We start from the raw sequence: 14,513 nt of genomic DNA on the forward strand, positions 1-14,513 counted from the left end.
CCCCTCCCCTCTCTCACTCCCCCCCCCCCTCCCCTCCCCCTCCTCACTCCCCCCCCCTCCCCTCCCCTCTCTCACTCCCCCCCCCCTCCCCTCCCCTCTCTCACTCCCCCCCCCCTCCCCTCCCCTCTCTCACTCCCCCCCCCTCCCCTCCCCTCTCTCACTCCCCCCCCCCTCCCCTCCCCTCTCTCACTCCCCCCCCCCTCCCCTCCCCTCTCTCACTCCCCCCCCCTCCCCTCCCCTCTCTCACTCCCCCCCCCCTCCCCTCCCCTCTCTCACTCCCCCCCCCTCCCCTCCCCTCTCTCACTCCCCCCCCCCTCCCCTCCCCTCTCTCACTCCCCCCCCCCTCCCCTCTCTCACTCCTCCCCCCGTCCCTCTCTCACTCCTCCCCTCCCCCCCCTCCCCTCTCTCACTCCTCCCCTCCCCCCCCCCTCCCCTCCCCCCCCCCTCCCCTCTCTCACTCCTCCCCCCCCCTCCCCTCTCTCACTCCTCCCCCCCCCCTCCCCTCTCTCACTCCTCCCCCCCTCCCCTCTCTCACTCCTCCCCCCCCTCCCCTCTCTCACTCCTCCCCCCCCCTCCCCTCTCTCACTCCTCCCCCCCTCCCCTCTCTCACTCCTCCCCCCCTCCCCTCTCTCACTCCTCCCCCCCCTCCCCTCTCTCACTCCTCCCCCCCTCCCCTCTCTCACTCCTCCCCCCCCTCCCCCTCTCTCATCCTCCCCCCCCTCCCCTCTCTCACTCCTCCCCCCCTCCCCTCTCTCACTCCTCCCCTCCCCTCCCCTCTCTCACTCCTCCCCTCCCCTCCCTCTCTCACTCCTCCCCTCCCCTCCCCTCTCCTCACTCCTCCCCTCCCCTCCCCTCTCTCACTCCTCCCCTCCCCTCCCCTCTCTCACTCCTCCCCTCCCCTCCCCCCCCCCCCTCCCTCCCTCCCCTCCCCCCCCCCCCTCCCCTCCCCCCCCCCCTCTCTCACCGCCAGCGGCAGGCAGTCCATCCGCCTCATGGTGAAGAATGAGCGCTGGAAACTCAGCACAAAATCCTGCTCCTGCGGCCAAGCCCCCGAAACGCAGCTCATCCTGACCCCAACATCCGGGTCAGACCCCGCAAGGGTCACTTCCGGGTTAGGACCATTTCTTTGGAATTGTGGGTCACCCCTTCAAACAGGCTGAAATCCGGATGCGACTCAAACAGGGAGATTGCGATGGTAACAAATCCAGAGCGTACCGCAGGAGAGAGAAGGTGCTAACATTGAGCTTGGATGATTGTCCAGCTGGAGTTGGAGAGAATGGTATCACCATGGCAACCAATCCCGGCAAAAGGGAATGGCAGCAAGGTTGGGCCAGGAGGCCAGCGTGAACAAACAGTTCGAGTTGGTTTAAAAATCACCGGGACTGTCAGAATTCTCATTAAATTTGGGCAGGTTTAATTCAGTTGGCGAGGGCAACAGTGGGTTCAGTTCCCATACCAGCTGAGGTTTTTCATGAGCGGCATATTGGCACAGTGGTTACCACTATTGCCTCAAAGTGTCAGGGACCCAGGTGACTGGAGGTTGTACGTTCTTCCCATGTCTGCATTGCTTTCCTCCGGATTCCTTCCACAATCCAAATATATACAGGTCAGGTGGATTGGCCACTCTTTTGAGGTCCACCAACAAAATAGAAGAAAGGAAACAAACTTGGGGACAAAGCCAAAAAGGGCCGCTCCTGCCCAAACATAACAAAGATCAACGAAAACTTGAAAACATTAGATATGAGACGCCACCTGGGTGAGAAGGCACACCAGCACCTGGCCGCCCTCCATAAGCGGGAGACTCAGAACCTCCGCAGTGACCCAGTGCAGTCTCTTGTCCCAGAAGAACTCTACAAGCATTCTCTGGAGCTTTGTGACAAAGTAATGGGGAGGGGTCAAAGTGACCAGCCGTTACCACAACATGGAGGCTATCAGCTAGTTTATGATGAGAACTGGACCCCTGTAAGACAGCACTCGGAGCAGTCCTGTCCAGCGTCTCAAGCGAGTGGTGACCTTGGTCTCCAGCTCTTGCCAGTTAGCCGGCCATGATTCCTCAGACAAGCACTGATGGACTCCCAAATAGAGGAGGCTGGTCCTGCTCCAGGTGAAAGGCCTGAGCTCCTCTGGGACTCACCTGAGGGTGAAGGATCAGGTGAGGCTTAAAAAGGGCTGGGTTAGCCAGGTGTTTACACTCGGGTTTTGATAGTAGGGGCGTTCCTCGTGAATAAAAGAGAGGTTCCAAATGGAGAAAGTTGTGGCAGATCAGGGAGGTATGTAATAGTGGCAAGGGCATTGGAGGGTGTTGGTGGCGTTGGTAAGCATGTATGGTCCCAACTGGTATGGATGCAGGTGTGTGGTGCCATCCCCGACTTGGATTTACATTAATTGACAGTGGGTGGAGACTGGGACATGGTGCAGGAGCCAAAATTGGACAGTTCACGACCGCGATCACTTACCCAGATAGGGGGAGCGAAGGTGTTGACTGGGCTAATAGTGGAAATGGGAGGTGTGGACCCTTCGAGGTTCTTGCACCCGGGGGAGTGGGAGTATTTTTTCTTCTCTTCAGTTCATAAGGCCTATTTGCGGATAGATTTTTTTGTGGGGAAGTCACTGTTGGCTAGGATCAAGGTGTCAGAATATTCGGCAATTGAGATATCGGACCATGCACCACATTGGGTTGATATGGTGTTGGGGAAGGGAATATTCCAGAGGCGGGGGTGGAGATTGGATGTGGGGCTGTTGGGAGACCGAGGCTTTTGTAATAAGATTGGAAAAGTGATTGAGGAATATGTGCGGTTTAATTGTACGTGTGAGATCTCGTAGTATGGGAAGCTTTGAAGGCAGTGGTGAGGGGGGAGGTGATATCATTTAAGGCAAAAGTGGATAACGAGGAGAGGGTTGAGCGGCAAAGGTTAATAGATGAGATGTTGGAAGTAGAAGGGGATCAGGGGTTATGGGGAGAAGGCAGGAGAATAGAAGGGGATCAGGGGTTATGGGAGAAGGCAGGAGAATGGGGCTGAGAAAATATCAGCCATGGTTGACTGGCCGAACAGACTCGATAGCCCTGGTGGCCGAGTGGCCTAATTCTGCTTTTCATGGTCTTATGGACCGAAGATATGCAGAGGATGTGGATCCAACACTGTTGGAAAAGAGGAAGCAGTTGCCGATGAGTTTTGACCGGCTCGCCACAAGGAAGGTGGTGCGCAAATTGAGGCGGGCAAGGGGAGAGTATGGAGAGAAGGCATGCTGGGAGGCACCTTCGGAGGGATGCAGCGGGGAGGGAAATTGTTCAGGTTTGGGATGGGACAGGGAAAGTTGGTGGTGGCTCATGATGAGATTTAACAGTTTATGAGAGCTTGTATAGGTTGGAACCACCGGGGGAAGATCGGGGAATGCAGGAATTCCTGGATGGTTGGGAATATCCGAGGTTGGGGGAGGAGGATAGGACCACATTGGAGGGGGTGATAGGGGGGCAGGAGATAAAAGATGTGATTGGGAAGATGCAGCCGGGGAAGGTAGCAGGGTCGGGTAAGTTTCCGGTGCAGTACTATAAAGAATTTGGGGATAAGCTGGCGCCGCTGATGGTGGAGATGTTTGAGGAGGCGATAGGGACTTGGAGGCAGGCATCGATCTCCTTGTTGCTCAAGAAGGATAAGGATCTGACGGAATGTGGCTCGTATAGGCCCATATCACTCTTGAATGTAGATGCAAATGTGTTGGCGAATAGGTTGGAGGAGTGCCCCCCGCGGTGATACTGGTAGATTAGACGGGGTTTGCAAGAGGGAGACAGCTTTTTTCAAACATTCGGAGGATTCTGAATGTAGTTATGGCACCGACGGAGGGGAGGGAGACAGAGGTAGGAGTGGCGCTGGATGGCGGGAAGGCGTTTGACCGGATAGAGTAGAGGTATTTGATGGCGGTTTGGGATTGGGCTGCGATTTGTGGATTGGGTACAATTACTTTACAGGGAGCCGATGGCGAGTGTCTGCACGAATAATGTGAATTCTGAGTATTTTGCTGTACATCGAGGGGCCAGGCAGGGGTGTCCTATGTCCCCCTTATTGTTTGCACTTGCGATCGAGCCTTTGGCCATCGCGTTGAGAGTTTCGGGGGTGTGAAGGGGGATAGTGTGGCGGGAGGGTATCTTTGTACGCAAATGACTTGCTATTGTATGTGTCGGATCCAAGTACGTCGATGGGTGGTATATTGGAGCTGCTTCGAGTGTTTGGGTCTTTCTCGGGATATAAACTAAATTTGGACAAAGGTGAATATTTTGCGGTGTCCCAGTTGGGGGTGGGAGAGGCTGCCATTCCGTAGGGTGGTAACCCACTTTAGATACCTGGGGGTGCAGGTGGCACAAGATTGGGGGAAGCTCCGTAGATATAACATCACCAGTTTGGTGCGGAGGGTGAAAGCGGATTTGGCAAGATGGGATTGTCTTCCTCTATCGCTGGCAGGTTGGATGCAGGCAGTTAAGATGAATATATTGCCGCTGTTTTTGTTCATTTTTCAGTTTTATCAAAGACTTTTTTAGGGAAGCAGAAAAGATGATCTTTTTGCAGAGAGGACGGCAGTCTGGGTTGGGTCTCCCAAATTTATCGTATTATTCCTGGGCGACAAATGCTGAGAAGGTGCGGGGCTGGGTTAAAGGGGGGGGGGGGGGACTTCCAGTGGGTTAGAATGGAGGAGAGCCTATGCAAGGGGTCGGGGTTGAGAGCGTTAGCAACAGCACCGCTCCCGATGACCCCAGGGAAATACTCAGGGAGACCGTTGGAGTGGCGACCCTCAAGATCTGGAGGCAGCTGCGCCAGCACTTTAAGATGTGGGCGGGGCCAAGGGAAATGCCAATTCGAGGGGAGATGTTTAGGTATATGCAGGTATGAAATTGTGCCAGGAATGAGGTACAGAGCTTTCCATTTGCACCGGCCCCCACACTGTTGATACTGATGGCAGGAGGATTGGAGTGTTGACGATTTATGGGGTTATTCTGGGAGACGATAAGGTATCACTGAGGAAGTTGGAGGAGGGCATGGAGGAGAGGTTGTGGTGTGAGGTGCTAAGGAGGGTGAATGCATCAACCTCATGCGCGAGGTTGGGGCTGATACAGTTGAAGGTGGTTTGTCAGGCTTACCTCACAAGGACGAAGTTTAGCCGACTTTTTGAGGGCTGGAGGATGTTTGTGAACGCTGTGGGGAGGGGGAGTACCCGAAAATCACGTTTATATGTTTTGGTCCTACCCAAAACTGGAGGGTATTGGAGGGAGGTCTTTAGAGTAATCTCAAAGGTGGTGCACGTGAGACTCGAATCAGGTTCCCTAGAAGCCATATTCGGGGTGTCGGATCGGCCGCGGTTGGAGGCTGATGTCTTAGCCCTTGCCTCGCTGATTGCCCGAAGGTGGATTTTGTTGGGGTGGAGGTCGGCGTCTTGGCCCTGTGACTCTGCGTGGCGGGGGTACCTGCTGGAGTTCTTAACACTCGAGAAAGTAAAGTTGGAGTTGAGGGGGAGGGTGGAAGGGTTCTACAACTCATGGGCCTTGTTCATCATGCATTTTCATGAATTGGATGGCATCGAACATATGGGGGGGTTGGGGGATGGAATGTGTGAATTGATGATGATTCTTTTTCATTGGTGTTTTGTATTCAAAATGTTGGGAGCTGTTTGAGGGTGGGTGGGATGAGGGGATTGTTGGCTCGGGGATTGCCATTGTATTTGTTATTATTGTTAATTATTGTAAACATGTTGTTGTAAGCATGAATAATGTCAAAAAGGAAGAGAATAAAAATATATTTTTAAAAAATAATTCTATTAGCACTGGAACATGCCATTCGGCCCTCCAAGCCTGCGCCGATCACGTAGCCTATCTAGACCAACCGCCTGTATCCTATACCCCGTCTATTCAAGTATCTATCCAGATAAGTCTTAAAGGTCGCTAATGTATCTGCCTCAACCACTTCACTTGACAGTGCATTCCAGGCCACCACCACCCTCTGTGTAAAAAAAACTTCCCCCGCACATCTCCACTGAACCTACTCCCCCTCACCTTGAACTTGTCCCCCTTGGAATTGGCATTTCTGCCCTGGGGAAAAAACCTCCAACTGTTCACCCTTATACTTCTCATAATTTTATAAACTTCTATCAGGTCGCCCCTCCGCCTCCGTATTTCTAGGGAGAACAATCCCAATTTAATCAATCTCTCCTCATAGCTAATATCCTCAATACCAGGCAACATCCTGGTAAGCCTTTTCTGTACTCTCTCCAAAGCCTCCGCATCTTTCTGGTAGTGTGGTGACCAGAATTGGACACAGTATTCCAAATATCGCCTAACCAACGTTCTATCTAACTTTGACATAATTTGCGAGCTTTTATACACGATACCCCATCCGATGAAGGCAAGCATGCCATATGCTTTCTTTACCACCATTTCCACCAGTGCTGCCACTTTTAAGGACCTGCATGTCCAGATCTCTCTGTGTGTCATTGCTCCTGATGGTCCTGCTGTTTATTTTATAGCTCCCACCTGAATTGGATCTACCAAAATGCATCACCTCGCATTTGTTTGGGTTAAATTCCATCTGACATTTCCCCGTCCAATTTTGCAGCACATCTATATCCTGCTGTATTCTCTGGCTTAATCGGGAGATTGACTCCCTACTGATGGCCAGGTCTGAGGCGGCCTGCTGTGCTACTTTCTTTGGCATGTAATCTTCTACACGCTTGCTGATGAAGTCTGTGATGGTGGTGGCATATTCATTTAGGTTGGTCGCTGAGTTTTTAAATATGGATCAGTCTATGCATTCTAAGCAGTCACGGAGGAGCTCTTTATTGCCTTGGACCAACACTGCATGACCTTCTTAACTGGATTCTCCTGCTTAAGTTTCTGCTTGTATGCCGGGAGAAGGAGCACCGTCTTATGGTCTGATTTTTCCAAAGTGCGGTCGGGGGATGGATCTGTTGGCACCCATGATTTTTGTGTAGCAGTTGTCGCAGTGGTGTAGCACTGTTGAAAATTTAGCATGGCCAATCCACCTACCTTGCACATCTTTGGGTTGTGGAGGTGAGACCCATGCAGGCATGTGTAGAATTTGCAAACTCCATACTGACAGTGACCCGGAGCCGTGATCTAACCCGACTCCTCAGCATCATGAGGCAGCAGTGCTAAGCACTGTACTACCATGCCGTCCCCATCCTCTCTTCCTAACTTAAGTGTTCCATGTCAGGCAGCATCCTGGTGAATCACCTCAGCACCCCGTCCAGTGCAATCACATCCTTCCTATAATGAGGTGGTCAGAATTGCACACACTACGCCAGCTGTGGCCTCACCAAAGTTCTATACAACTCCAACATGAGCTCCCTGCTTTTGTAATCTATGCCTCGATTGATAAAGACATGTATCCCATATGTGTTTTCACCACTCTATTAACCTGCCCTGCTGTCCGAGATCTACAGACAAACATGCCAAGGTCACTTTGTCTCTTGGAACTTCCCAGTGTCATGCCAGTCATTGAACACTTCCTTGTCACATTACTCCTTCCAAAGTGTATCAACCTCACACTTTTCAGGATTAAATACCATCTGCCACTTTACTGCCCATTTGACCATCCCATCCATATCTATCTGTAACCCAAACTACTCAACCACACTGTAAACCACCCGGCCAATCTTTGTATCACCTATAAACTTACTGATCCTATGCCCCATATAGTCATCCATGTCATTTATATAAATGCCAAACATTAGGGGACCCAGTATAGATACCTGTGGTATGCCACTGGACACTGGCTTCCAGACACTAAGGCAGCCATTGGTCATCATCCTTTGTCCAAGATTGGCTGAGCCAATTTTGAATTCACCTTATCAAGTTACCCTGGATCCCATGTGCATTTGCCTTCTTTATAAGTCTCCCATGTGGGACATTGTCAAAGGTTTTGCGGAAATTCATGTAAACTTCATCAACTGCACAACCCTCCGCTACAGACCTGGTTACGTGCTCAAAAATTCAATCAAATGTTTTAGGCATGACCTCCCTCTATTCCTGATCAAACCTTGCCTCTAAATGGAGATAGATTCTCTCCTTCAGAATTTTCTCCAAGTTTCCCAACCACTGATGTGAGACTCACTGATAAGTACCCTAGCTTATCTCTACAACCTTTCTTAAATAGTGGAACCACATTAGTTGTTTTCCAGTCCTCTGGCACCTCCCCTGTGGCCAGAGAGGAATTAAATATTTGGGTCAGAGCCCCTGCAATCTCCTCCCACAGCAACTTGGGACACAATTCATCCGGACCTGGAGATTTGTCCATTTTTGAGCCTGCCAACACCTCCAATACATTATCACTCTCTATGACAATTTTCTCAAGAAGCTCACAATCTCTCCATGAGTTCCATACCTACCTCCTCATTCTCCTGGGAAAAGACAGATGTGAAGCATCCGTTCAACACCCTACTGGCTCCACCCACAGATTTCCCCGTAATGGGCCATACTTTTTACCTGGTGTGGCCATCTAAAATGGCCGCCCGCAAATGATAATGGGAATTGTGGTCAGATTGGGACACAGACGATACACAGCTCGTGTGTATTGTGCAAAGGAAACCAGACCGACAGAAATTTGACCTGCTAAAGGTCAATCACCGATCTCCCCAGGACAATGGGACTCAGATTGAAACATAACAATAGTAACAGACTCGGGGGCGCCTGTTCACCTTATTTGGATGTGCATACATGCCTTGGACAATAACAACCAGGACCCGCCCAGCTATCAAGGTACCGGTCCTAATTGGCCAGAATTGATTAGGGTGATCAAAACCCTATCGATTCATTGGATCCTGAGTTTGGACCACCCAAAAGAGCGCAAAAGATCAGAGGATAAAAGGAACTGCGTGACCAGCGCTCGCTCTCTTTTGGGACCGGCCTCTGCCCCACCAACTGCAGCATATCGACCAGCCAAGTTCAAGGACCCGGGATCGCTACCAGAAGGACGAACCTCAGCCCAGACGTACCTGACAACTTCCAGCCGCCAGATAAAGGCCTTATCTAACCTGCACAGAGCCGGTCACTTGAAAATTAAGTAAAGGTAATTTAAACTGTTAGGTATAATTTAATGCATAGTAGCGTGTAGATTATTAATTATAGAACCAATCCTATGTCTAATAAACAATAATTGAACTAATATACTGGTTGTGTGGTCATTTGTCCAATACACAAAACGTACTCAAGTCATCAGGTTATTAATAAAGATGGAGGTCCAACACTGGTTACCCTCTTCCCATTGATATACTTATAGAATAACTTGGGATTTTCCCTACTTTTACCAGCCAGAGCTTTCTCATATCCCCTCTTTGCTCTGCTAATTGCTTTCATAAACTCCATCCTGCACTACTTTACTCCACTATTGCCTCCGTTGATTTGCTCTGCTTGTACTTGCTAGAAGCCTCTCTTTTCCTTCTCATTGTAAATGTTTCTAGTCATCCATGATTCTCTGGGCTTGTTACTCCTTCCTATTATCCTAGTGGAAATATGTTGGGCTTATACCGTCCCCATTTATTTTTTTGAATGCCCCCCCCCCACGACTGCTCTTCTGTAGATTTCCTCACAAGTAACTCTTTCCAGCCTACCATGGCCAGATTCTGTCTTATTTTACTAAAATCCGCTCTCCCCCAATCCAAAGCCTTTTTAAAAAAACTTGTCTATTTGTTTGTCCATAACAAACTTAAATTGTACCACGTAGTGTTGAATTCTTTATTTCTATGTGAACCACAAGCTGTTTCTTATATTGACCAAATGCCCACACAACCAGTATATTAGTTCAAAGACAGTTTATTAACAAACACGACTTATTTCTATATGCAATGATTCACGCGGCTATGCACTAAACTCGACCTAATAACTAAGATGACTTTTACTTAACTTTGGGGTGACCGGTTCTGTGCGGGAGATAAGGCCTTTATCTGTGTCCACGTGGGTTGGTTGGAAGTCGTCAGGTTCGTCTCGGCTGGGCTCGTCCTTCAGGTAGCGATCGTGGGTCCTTGAACTTGGCCGGTTAGTCTGCTACTGTTGCAGTTCCTCGATTTGAGTTCTATTGTCCTGGGGGAAATGGTGATTGACTTTTAATGGGTGCAGGTTTTGGTCAGGTCTGGCTTCTTTGCACAATACACAGAGTCTGTGTCCAAGTTGACCACAATTCCCATGGTCCTTTGCAGGTGGCAGCTTTCCTCCAAGAAGACGCCCCCATTACTGAGAAACATTTTAGAATGCTGTTCTGCCAGCTCATGAGCCTGACAAATCATAACTGTTTATTCCAAAGACAGCTCCAATTCCCTTAGCAACGGTTCCCTCAGCTTATTTTAATTCACATCAAACACAATCTGGTCCCGAATCCTGTAAGATTCCACCGCAGAAAAATTACAGGGTTTAGCTTTTAAGTTTAAATCAATGATGAAATGATCTATGGACTACCCTGTCTTCTGTAAACGTGCTCTAAGCTCATAGCGTTCATAAAATTAATTCTTTCTGGGGGTGCTATGTGCATCAAATCTTCAAATTACTTTGTTAAAATGTTTTGCTATCTTCATTGTTTACCAATTTGAACGCATTAAATACAACAATTGCTTTAGGCCCTGCCACTGTTCGGAGCATCGCTACCTTGCATGAATCTGATTGATCTCCTAAAGTTACTGCAGTAAGAAACAGATTAAAGTTTAAACACACGTCAGTTGCTGTCCACATTACCATGAAATCTGAGACTCACTGGTGGCGTCAACGACTCCATGTAGTTAATTCTGGCAGTCTGCAAAATCTTCAAATCTCTGTGGATTTCATGGCAGTACTTTCTCAGTGTTTAATACCGTACAGCCATGGTACCATGTAATGTTCTTGTCGAATGGCCTGATTTATATTACAAGATCACTTGTAGCTAAAGCAAAAAACAATTTATTAACATTATCTGTGGGTTAACTATATACAAAACAACAGATGAATAACATAGTGACCATGACCACACAGTGACTGTTTCCCCAGAGTGACCATTACCACACAGTGGCTGTTTCCCCAGAGTGAACATTACCACACTGACCGTTTCCCCAGAGTGACCATTACCCCACAGTGACCATTACCACACAGTGACTGTTTCCCCAGAGTGACCATTACAACACAGTGACAGCTTCCCAGAGTGAACATTTTCCCAGAGCGACCATTACCATACAGTAACTGTTTCCCCAGAGTGACCATTACCACACAGTGGCTGTTTCCCCAGAGTGACTATTACCAATCAGTGGCTGTTTCCCCAGAGTGACCATTACCATACAGTAACTGTTTCCCCAGAGTGACCATTACCACACAGTGGCTGTTTCCCCAGAGTGACCATTACCACGCAGTGGCTGTTTCCCCAGAGTACCATTACCACACAGTGACTGTTTCCCTAGTGTGACCATTACCACGCAGTGACTGCTTCCCAGGGTGACCATTACCCCAGAGTGACCATTACAACACAGTGGCTGTTTCCCCAGAGTGATCATTACACACAGTGGTTGTTTCCCCAGAGTGACCATGACCACACAGTGGCTGTTTCCCCAGAGTGACCATTAACACACAGTGGCTGTTTCCCCAGAGTGAAAATTACCACACAGTGGCTGTTCCCCAGAGTGACCATTACCACACAGTGTCCATTTCCCCAGAGTGACCATTACCACACAGTGACCATTTCCCCAGAGTGACCATTACCACACAGTGACCATTTCCTCAGATTGACCATTACAACACAGTGGCTGTTTCCCAAGAGTGACTGTGCCCACACAGTGATTATTTCCCAAGAGTGACAATTACCACACAGTGACGATTTCCCCAAGTGACCATTACCACACAGTGACGATTTCCCCAAAGTAACCATTACCACACAGTGACTGCTTCCCAGAATGACCATTTCCCCAGTGTGACCATTACCACACAGCGGCTGTTTCCCCAGAGTGACCATTACCACACGGTGACTGTTTCCCCAGAGTGACCATTACCACACAGTGGCTGTTTCCCCAGAGTGACCATTTCCACACAGTGGCTGTTTCCCCAGAGTGACCATTACCACACAGTGGCTGTTTCCCCAGAGTACCATTACAACACAGTGACTGTTTCCGTAGAGTGACCATTACCACGCAGTGACTGCTTCCCAGAGTGAACATTTTCCCAGAGTGACCATTACACACAGTGGTTCTTTCACCAGAGTGGCCATTACCACACGGTGACAGTTTCCCCAGAGTGACCATTAACACACAGTGACTGCTTCCCAGAGTGAACATTTTCCCAGAGTGACCATTACCATACAGTAACTGTTTCCCCAGAGTGACCATTACCACACAGTGACCATTTCCCCAAGTGACCATTACCATAGAGTGACGAATTACCCAAAGTAACTATTACCACACAGTGACTGCTTCCCAGAGTGACCATTTTACCTGAGTGACCATTACCATACAGTAACTGTTTCCCCAGAGTGACCATTACCACATAGTGACTGTTTCCCCAGAGTGACCATTACCACACAGTGCCTGTTTCCCCAGAGTGACTATTACCACAAAGTGGCTGTTTCCCCAGAGTGACTATTACCACACAGTGGCTGTTTCCCCAGAGTGACCATTACAACACAGTGGTAGTTTCCCCAAAGTGACCATTACCACACGGTGACAGTTTCCCCAGAGTGACCATTAACACACAGTGACTGCTTCCCAGAGTGAACATTTTCCCAGAGTGACCATTACCATACAGTAACTGTTTCCCCAGAGTGACCATTACCACACAGTGACCATTTCCCCAAGTGACCATTACCATAGAGTGACGAATTACCCAAAGTAACTATTACCACACAGTGACTGCTTCCCAGAGTGACCATTTTACCTGAGTGACCATTACCATACAGTAACTGTTTCCCCAGAGTGACCATTACCACATAGTGATTGTTTCCCCAGAGTGACCATTACCACACAGTGCCTGTTTCCCCAGAGTGACTATTACCACAAAGTGGCTGTTTCCCCAGAGTGACTATTACCACACAGTGGTTGTTTCCCCAGAGTGACCATTACCACACAGTGGCTGTTTCCCCAGAGTGACCATTAACACACAGTGGCTGTTCCCCAGAGTGACCATTACCATACAGTGACCGTTACCCCCGAGTGACCATTACCACACAGTGACCATTTCCCCAAGTGACCATTACCACAGAGTGACTGCTTCCGAGGGTGACCATTTCCCCAGAGTACCATTACCACACAGTGACTGTTTCCCTAGTGTGACCATTACCACGCAGTGACTGCTTCCCAGAGTGACCATTACCCCAGAGTGACCATTACAACACAGTGGCTGTTTCCCCAGAGTGATCATTACACACAGTGGTTGTTTCCCCAGAGTGACCATTACCACACAGTGGCTGTTTCCCCAGAGTGACCATTAACACACAGTGGCTGTTTCCCCAGAGTGAAAATTACCACACAGTGGCTGTTCCCCAGAGTGACCATTACCACACAGTGTCCATTTCCCCAGAGTGACCATTACCACACAGTGACCATTACCACACAGTGACCATTTCCCCAGAGTGACCATTACCCTAGAGTGACCATTACCACACAGTGACCATTTCCTCAGATTGACCATTACAACACAGTGGCTGTTTCCCAAGAGTGACGGTGCCCACACAGTGATTATTTCCCAAGAGTGACAATTACCACACAGTGACGATTTCCCCAAGTGACCATTACCACACAGTGACGATTTCCCCAAAGTAACCATTACCACACAGTGACTGCTTCCCAGAATGACCATTTCCCCAGTGTGACCATTACCACACAGTGGCTGTTCCCCCAGAGTGACCATTACCACACGGTGACTGTTTTCCCAGAGTGACCATTACCACACAGTGGCTGTTTCCCCAGAGTGACCATTTCCACACAGTGGCTGTTTCCCCAGAGAGACCATTACCACACAGTGGCTGTTTCCCCAGAGTACCATTACAACACAGTGACTGTTTCCCTAGAGTGACCATTACCACGCAGTGACTGCTTCCCAGAGTGAACATTTTCCCAGAGTGACCATTGCACACAGTGGTTCTTTCACCAGAGTGGCCATTACTACACAGTGGCTGTTTCCCCAGAGTGGCCATTAACACACAGTGACTACTTCCCAGAATGACCATTTCCCCAGAGTGACCATTACCACAAAGTGACTGTTTCCCCAGAGTGACCATTACAACACAGTGGTAGTTTCCCCAAAGTGACCATTACCACACGGTGACAGTTTCCCCAGAGTGACCATTAACACACAGTGACTGCTTCCCAGAGTGAGCATTTTCCCAGAGTGACCATTACCATACAGTAACTGTTTCCCCAGAGTGACCATTACCACACAGTGACCATTTCCCCAAGTGACCATTACCACAGAGTGACGAATTACCCAAAGTAACTATTACCACACAGTGACTGCTTCCCAGAGTAACCATTTTACCTGAGTGACCATTACCATACAGTAACTGTTTCCC

At 49.3% G+C, this 14,513-nt stretch overlaps 1 long non-coding RNA gene across 2 annotated transcripts in view; it reads left to right on the plus strand.

The window, feature by feature from the left end:
* Positions 1-970: 970 nt before the first annotated feature.
* LOC140405555 (uncharacterized) overlaps positions 971-14,513 on the plus strand; it is a 120,642-nt gene continuing 107,099 nt past the window's right edge. Inside the window, exon 1 of one of the 2 annotated variants that reach the window (XR_011938650.1) lies at positions 971-1,230. This is a non-coding gene — a long non-coding RNA (uncharacterized lncRNA). Of the gene's footprint in view, positions 1,231-1,302; positions 2,153-14,513 lie in introns of those variants that run through there. The other variant, XR_011938651.1, reaches the window with a different exon arrangement.

Source organism: Scyliorhinus torazame, unplaced genomic scaffold (assembly GCF_047496885.1).
Source record: "Scyliorhinus torazame isolate Kashiwa2021f unplaced genomic scaffold, sScyTor2.1 scaffold_51, whole genome shotgun sequence".
Taxonomy (NCBI): Eukaryota; Metazoa; Chordata; class Chondrichthyes; order Carcharhiniformes; family Scyliorhinidae; genus Scyliorhinus; species Scyliorhinus torazame.